This window comes from Schistocerca piceifrons, chromosome X (genome assembly GCF_021461385.2).
Source record: "Schistocerca piceifrons isolate TAMUIC-IGC-003096 chromosome X, iqSchPice1.1, whole genome shotgun sequence".
Classification (NCBI taxonomy): domain Eukaryota; kingdom Metazoa; phylum Arthropoda; class Insecta; order Orthoptera; family Acrididae; genus Schistocerca; species Schistocerca piceifrons.
In genome coordinates this window covers 654,649,488-654,658,617 of record NC_060149.1, presented here as the reverse complement: position 1 = coordinate 654,658,617, position 9,130 = coordinate 654,649,488, and positions in this window count along the sequence as shown.

Here is a 9,130-nt window from a genome sequence, read left to right as displayed (position 1 = left end):
ATTTGATTTTGTATTGGTAACCCTGTAATCACCTGACCAAAAGTCTTGTTCCTCCTGCCACCGAACTTCACTAATTCCCACTATATCTAACTTTAACCTATCCATTTCCCTTTTTAAATTTTCTAACCGACCTGCCCGATTAAGGGATCTGACATTCCACGCTCCGATCCGTAGAATGCCAGTTTTCTTTCTCCTGATAACGACGTCCTCTTGAGTAGTCCCCGCCCGGAGATCCGAATGGGGGACTATTTTACCTCCGGAATATTTTACCCAAGAGGACGCCATCATCATTTAATCACACAGAAAAGCTGCATGTCCTCGGGAAAAATTACGGCTGTAGTTTCCCCTTGCTTTCAGCCGTTCGCAGTACCAGCACAGCAAGGCCGTTTTGGTTAATGTTACAAGGCCAGATCAGTCAATCATCCAGACTGTTGCCCTTGCAACTACTGAAAAGGCTGCTGCCCCTCTTCAGGAACCACATGTTTGTCTGGCCTCTCAACAGATACCCCTCCGTTGTGGTTGCACCTACGGTACGGCCATCTGTATCGCTGAGGCACGCAAGCCTCCCCACCAACGGCAAGGTCCATGGTTCATGGGGGAAGCTCATAGAGTTATAGACCATTTATGACGAATTTAATTGTAGAATATATGTGTTGCGATGGTACAGATAAAATGAGCAGTTCCTTGAACAGGTACAGACCTACATGAGCTCCATGAGTGGTTCAAGTGGTTCAAATGGCTCAATTGGCTCTGGCCACTATGGGACTTAACGCCTGAGGTCATCAGTCCCCTAGAACTTAGAACTGCTTAAACCTAAGGACATGACACACATCCAAGCCCGGGGCAGGATTCGAACCTTCGACCGTAGCTTTCGCGTGGTTCCAGACTGAAGCGAGTAGAACCGCTCGGCCACAACGACTGACCTCCATGAGTGAACATGCATTATTCTAACTGCTCGCATTTGTGCACCCAGTACTTTCTTTTAAGGTGGGTAAATTACCCCTAAAAATTATTCCACAAGACATTACTGAGTGGTAATAGGCAGAATAGGTCAGGAGGTAATTAGTTCCTCTCCAAGACAAGCAAACACATGAAGAGCAAAATTAGCTGTACTTAGTTGTTTCAGAAGCTCAGTAATATACTTCTTCCAATTTGTACCCCAAATAATGTGGACCATTACCCTACTTACTGATTCCTGTGCATGTGTGCTACATCAACCGTTGGTATGATTGTTATACAGAACTGAATACTGTGGTTTTTTTTTAAGTTTAGTGGCAGCCCGTTTTCTGAAAACCACTTAATAATTCTTCGAAAAACGTCATTAACCGTCATTAATAATCTCTTCTGTTATTTTCTCTCTAATGGGATTTATTACAACACCAGTACCATCTCAGCTTATCGAATGTTAAGGGAAAGTCGGTCATATGTAGGTAATAGGGGTGTACCCAAAATTAAACCTTGTGGGACTCCCTTTGTGACTTCTCAGTCGCTAACACTTTCTATACGTCCAACATTGTTTGAATAATTCAGCTCAACTTTTTCGATTGTTTGTTATGTATGATTCAAACCAACTGCATGTAAAACCATCTCCATAAATATTTAGTTTTTCTACAAGTGTAACATAATCTACACTATGAAATAACTTGCAAAATTCACAAAAAATACGAACTCGCCATATTTTATTATTTAAGACTTGCATTATCTAATGAGTTACTGTATAAATGGCATTCTCAGTCAAGCATCCCTTCTGGAATCCAAACTGTGGCACGCTGAGTATATTGTTTCTACCTAATGTGAGACTACTCCCGAGTACACAATTTTTTTGAGCAGTTTGGAAAAAGGTGTCAGTAAGGAAACTGGACGATGATAACTGAAGTCTTTTTCGTCACCTTCCTTACAAAGAAGTCTAAGAATTATGTATTTTAACCTGTCTGAACAAAATTTCCTGTGGCTGTGATCCATTGCATATAGGGACAATACTTATTAAGTTGGAATAATTTTTCAGAGTTAAGTATGAACACCATACAAGCTTTTGTTGTTTAGAATTTTTATGATTTTATTAATTTCAGTGAAGGATGCTGGCGAAACTCCCTGGCAGATTAAAAGGGCAAAGGTCCCGAGTTAGAGTGTTGGCCCAGCACACAGTTTTAAGTTTCGTATCAGGGCATGCTCCTCTGCAGGGTGAAAACTTCATTCTGAAGGATTTTGGTGCTAATTCTAGTTGTTTAAAGGTTTTTGCAACGACATTTTTAATATATTGTCTTGCTTCAACTGAACTTTTTCAATTGTATTTTAGCTGTTATATTTAGAAATTGATTGTTGAAAGTACTCGTAACTTGTGAATTATCAGTCACAATATTTAGCTTAATTGTTACGGTATCTTGTTCACTGTCTTGTTCCCATTTGTCAATATCCCCTATAGTTTTAATCTTATTCTCTGCATTATTTGCCGGCCGGTGTGGCCGAGCGGTTCTAGGCGCTTCAGTCTGGAACCGCGCGACCGCTACGGTCTCAGGTTCGAATCCTGCCTAGGGTATGGATGTGTGTGATGTCCTTAGGTTAGTTAGGTTTAAGTAGTTCTAAGTTCTAGGGGACTGATGACCTCAGCTGTTAAGTCTCATAGTGTTCAGAGCCATTTGAACCATCTGCATTATTTATTTCTCTCAGGACATACATACTTCTTGACGTCGTTACCGGGTCTGTGACGACAGTGCAAGACAATGAGACTTGAGAACGAATTGTTTTCTACAGATAGTGATTAATTAATAAAATAAATTTACGACAGTCTTCGAAAAAGTTACAGACCAAATTGATGAACTACACAACTCTCTATTACCCGGATTTCGTTTAACGGAGTCCATACTTTTACTCATTTTTTTTCCATTGGACGAAATTTGTATGTCTTTCGTCTGAAGTGTGGACTACAGCATCGAACTTTTTCCGGACATCACTCTTCCTCTTACAGAGCACATTTGCAGCTGTATACACTGCATCAATTAATTTTCGTCTTACACGCTCCATGGTCTCACAAGACACATCTTCGTTAGAGAACGTCTGATCCCGACAATTGGTCGTTTTCGTCCTGTCGTTACTTAACAATAACTAGATAACGCATTCAGCTTCCGTACTAAGTCACGATTAGCCTCTCTTCAGGAACTTTTAATAACAGAGAACGAGTCGCCGAGTAGGAAGCAACCCAGCGCAACCGTTCTCAGACTTCATAATCGCAGAACTATAGCGGGAAGGAAGCCAGTTTAGCACTGCTGTAAAAGCAGCGCCATGCTATCTGATTTATGCAATCTTCAACATTACAGTTCTACTCTCTCCATGTCTGATCTCTGGTGTACATTGTGTTTTGTAGACGGTTCAGTCACGTTACTGTGACCACTGCCTATGTATGACATCAACATGCAATGACCATTCTCAGACGACAGGTGACAGCACTAGCAGTGGAGGTAATATAAAAAGAGTCAGGCGACGCGGAAAACAGTGCAGTTGTTGCCATAATGTGGAAATGAACCGACTTATCTGACGTCCAAAAGGGCATGATCATAAGATTTTGAGCCAAAAGTGGAAGTATTTCCGAAATGGCTGTCTGTAAACCTTCTGCATGCCACTGTAGTTGAAAGTATACTGTGCATGGCAAAATGGCGTTATTCATAGATGACAGGGGTGAATGACAGATGTAGAAATGTGCACTGGCGAATAGACTTTCAACTGTTGAGCAACTGACCACCCATATGAACCAATGGGCTACCAACAGTGTTTCTTCAACGACCGTTCAGCGAACGTAGTTGCGTATGGGCCTGCGCAGCAGTTACCTTGTTCATGCAACCATGCCAACTGATGTTCATCGGTTACGAAGGCTGGAATTTGCACGCTAATACCGCAACTGGAGGCCAGCTGAGAGTCAACAATGGGCCTTTTCACATCAACCACGTTTTTTGCTCCATCGGATAGATGACTGTAGCCATGTACTTCATGAAACGCATGAAAGCACATACGCTGCAACCAGAAGGGAGCATTTTGATTTGGGGGAAGTTTCTGTGGCATTCCTTGGGTAATCTCCTCATTCTGAAAGGCCCAGCGCATCAACTCAGTCATGCATCTATCCCTGGGGCCCATGTCGTACATGCAATTTGTTTTTCCTCGGTATGATGGCATCTACTAGCGAACGTATCACACACCTCACAGTGAACGTTCCTGGTTCGAAGTGCACCAGTGTGAATTTATTGTACTCCCCTGTCCGCCCCGATATCTGAATGGTCAGCGTTACGGACTGCCGTCCTAAGGGGCCCAGGTTCGATTATCGGCTGGGTCGGGGATTTTCTCCGCTAAGGGAGTGGGTGTTGTGTTGTCTTCATTTCATCCCCATCCAGCGCGCAGGTCGCCCAGTGTGGCGTCGAATGTAATAAGACCTGCATCAAGGCGGCCAGACCTGCCCCATAAGGGGCCTCCCGGACAATGACACCAAACGCTCATTTCCATTTCCATTGTACTCCCCTGGCCACCAAACTCCCTGGATTTAAACCCAATCGAGAATCTGTGGGAGCACCTCCAATGAGCTGTTCTCGCCATGGAACCGTAACTGAAGGACCTAGCACAGCTGACCACAGCACTTGAGTCCTCATGGTTCCACAACCCTGTCGGCACCTCCCAGAACCTCGTTGACGCTCTTTCTGCACATCTCGGGCTGCAAAACGTGGTTGTTCAGACTTGACACGTGGTCACATAAATGTGACTGGACAGTGTATATGCCAACCCATAATAAGCAGACTTCTAGAGCTCTACTGCACTGCTTTTAAAAGCAAGTCGTCTCTGTCTTGGCAGGACAGCCTCCATTTTACGAAGTATTCTACCATGAAAGACAACACAGGTAACAGGATTTCTTCCACAGTTCTAAAAATTGTGTGTGTTGTTGGTATGGTCTACTCGTTAGTATAAACAAATGTCTTACAAACTGTTTGTTTCTGGAATATTGGCAACGTAAAGGTTAAAAAGCAGTGCGAGCTAATACTACCCTCTGAGGTTAAATAGTAGCCTTGGTCTGTTTATAAACAGTCTAAGTAGGGGAACAAAAAGAGCACTGCAAAGTAGCTCTAAGACTAGAACAAACAAATATAATTTCCAGAAATGTTACATAAAGACAAACAAATTAATTTTATCGATTAAAAAAATTATGATTTTATTGTGATATTTAACCCTTCCGTGAATCATACTTTTTTAAAATTTAAACCAGGTATTTCCCCCACTTATTGAAACCAAGGAAAGCAAAGTGAAAAAATAATTCACTCTAATTTGTAGATATAATTAGAGATCTGTTTTACTGTGATAAATGTTAATACCCTACAGTAATTGCAAGGGGGGCAGTCAAATGAAAACGAGCCAGACTGAAAAAGAAGTAAATACACTGTATTATTTCAAATGCAATCGCCGTAACTGATAATGCGTTTATCTCACTCAGAGACAAGATGGTCAACGTTATCATAGAAAAATGGTGGCGGTTGCCTACCTTACTGTGATTGTACCCAGGTGTGTAAATTTTTGTCCAAAGTAAGTCGATGTCCACTAACTTCTCTCTTCAGGGCTCCAGAAATGTGGAAATCACACTGGATGAGATGTGTAAGACTTCCCAGCCAAACAACTTTGGCAACATTTCGACAGGCAGGTTGCTTCGACTGCGCTGTAGAAGTTTTGCTAGAAAGCCCTTACACATGTTCATCTGCTGTGTAAGAGTACAAAATCACGTGAACACCCCAACTTTTGACACGTTGTGGATGTATTGGTTATTTTGCTTTGAATGCTGTTAAACGTTATGTAGATGCGGTAGTCTGAAACACACACCATTAAATCTACCGCGCTGAGATACAGTGCTCCTCTAGATTCAGTGAAACGTGACATCAAGGTAGCGACCACACTTTCACTTGTGCACGTTTCTAGGCGCTTCTGTGCATGCGCAACTGGCGTAACGTAATTGCCTTACGAGCCAAATACATTCGGATTTGATAAAAATGTGCACGGTTCACAGTGTGCACTGCTAGCCCTTACCACACAACTACAAGTTTACATCAATGCCACCAGGTGGCAGCACACTGCAGCAGTCTTATCCACGTTCGCTTGGCATAAATAGCGCACTCCCCAGATGTGCCAATTCACTCACTATATAGTAAAATTAGATCATACATCAGTATATGTTCTACTTATACTGATAGTAAAATCTATTTTACAGTTTTGTATTTGATCATACAGTAATCCAGTGAAGAACCACAAAGCACAGTTCTAAGACTGCGGCCTTTATCCATGCTTCTGACATTTGTTGATCTTATGGTGGGTCAGGTTTATCTGTACTGTAGGCCTATATTGTGCATTCGTGAAAGTATTGAAACGTGCCCTTAGAAAAATTAATGAATTACTGTGCTGATAAACTTCTTATGTTATTTGATTTTCAAACAGCTGAGCAAAACTGAACGTTCTCAGACATTTTTCTCGTTACTTGTTCTGAACATCACTAAACTGATACACAATATTTTTAGCGCAACGCAATCTTTCAACAATCCCTACAAAAGAATAGCCCTGACTAACAATAACCTATACCTTTCATTAATCACTTGCCTCACAAAAATCTTCGTTAGTCGAACTACTGCAATACAGCGAATGCCAATACTGCCAGCTAAATAAAAGATTCTAACTACTGAAGGCACTAACTACTGATAGGCATAGTTAGCAAATGGAAGATTTTGATAGAGAACAAACAATGCATTTACCTTAATAATGTTCAAAAGTCATTATATATATATATATACCTCAGTTCATGATATCCAGTATTACAAATTTACTCTTTCTGGCGGACACACGTCCAGATCGTCCGCTCTTAAAATTCTGCCGTCTCTCTCCCCACATCCACCACTGCTGGCGGCTCACCTCAAACTGCGCAGCACTACACGCTGTTCACATCCAAACTGCCCAACAATGCTAACCAGCCACAGACTTCACACAGCACAGTCAGTGATTTTCATACAGAGCGCTACGTGGCGTTACCAGCATAAAAACCTAAACAGCCTATTTACATAGGCCCCATGCTCCCAACAAAAATTTTTACAAATTGTTTTGGGCAGTGGCCAATAATGATTTGATACAATTTTTCATAATTACAATAACAAAGATATCAAATGCACACACTTACCGACACACTGCTGGTCAAAAGCAAAGATTTTCTCACAGTCCATAAATACAGTCCTGATCATTCATCACAGTAGTGATTGCAGTTTTTTTCTCAAAGGCTGAGCAGTAAAAGAAAATGCACACGGAAGTAGTGGATTTCCATGCAGTCTTGACGAAGTAGTGTTGTCCTTCCAACAGAAAGACAATGCTAACTCTTGACATGCAGAAAGGTAATGGGTCACAACAGAGCAAACCCACAGCAAAGGCAGTCGGAGTTTTGAAGAATATTGGTAGGTAGGACATCACCGAGCAGACCCACTGTAGTCCTGGTAGAGAGTATGGTATTGGTAGACCATCAAAGGTGCAGACCCACTGCAGTCCTTGTAGAGATGGCCAGCAGCCATCTGTTGCGACTGTGCATGTGCACAATCACTATCGAAGAGTCTTGTGGACAATATAGCAAGTCCATAAACTATCAATTGTGCACTCACAAAGGTTTGGAATTGTCTTTAGAACCAGCAATGGTGTTAACCAGTCCCTTGCTGAATTATTAACACAAGTGCAAACATTAACAGTCCCAACTTCTCACATATTGTACATATACTATGAATAACAGAGACGTGTGCAGTGAAATGAAACTTAATTTGAAGGACTGGTATCCATACAATTATAAATTTACAGCATAAGAATACAATTACAAAGGTACAAAATACATCATTAAAGAACATAATAATACAGATAACATTTGTAGTAATACAGGCTTTACAAAAGAATAGAAATAAACATATACATCAGTGTTACAGGAATTATGACATAAGTAAATACATAAAAGACCAGAATAGCATTCGAAAATAATGTCTAAACATCTTCACAAAGTAAATAACATATTATTAATGCAAATTATATTTGAGGATAACTGTATTCCTCATCATAGTGAATGTAGCTTAGTATTAGAAAAATTCTACAACATAAATCACAGGAAAAACACAAATAAACAAGGGTACACAAACACATAGCGGAATAATACAAAAGGAAAGGACAGGTTTCGTTTTTAGTATAACATTTGGTGCTGCAGTCCAACCCAAATCTTCATTCCATACATCTTTCCTCTGATTGCAACATTTGTTCCCACAAATAAATCCTATCCAAACCTGTTGTCCCTAAAGCCTACCGTTTTGTTCATATCTTCTTTCAAAATAATTATTTCTCATTGTAAAATACTCATTTTCACTCAGATCTTTTTCATATAACTTCTCAATCCATTCTTTTCCTATTCTTCATAACTCATTCTCTTATACAGCCTACCGCCTCTTAAGCTAACTTAAATCTACTGAGCTCAGATGTATATACGAAGGGACGAGGCAATGCAGCAAAAAAATGGTTCAAATGGTTCTGAGCACTATGGGACTCAACTTCTGAGGTCATTAGTCCCCTAGAACTTAGAACTAGTTAAACCTAACTAACCTAAGGACATCACACACATCCATGCCCAAGGCAGGATTCGAACCTGCAACCGTAGCGGTCTCGCGGTTCCAGACTGCAGTGCCTAGAACTGCATGGCCACTTTGGCCGGCAGCAATTAACACAAACAGCAATGACAAAAAAATGCAAATTGGCAAAGCAAGCAGCAGTAAATCTAAATTAGCAAAGCAAATGCAATATTACAACTAATATAAGCCAATGTGCAGCAAACAAGAAAAATAAATCAGCAGTAAAACTGCCTTAACAGAGTAATACAAAGTGAACTTCAGTAGCACTATGCCTGGCAAACAGCAGCAGCAGCAGCAAATGCAATAACTTATATCTAAACATGACAAACCCACAAGCAGAAAAATACTACACTAAAGACAACAATGCAGATAAGGGAAACGTCTATTCACATCTTAATGCCTGCGTCATTAAAGTGGTGCACCACAACAACTTATTCTACAAAAGAAATACCAAGTACTTGAAAAGAAAATTATTATGC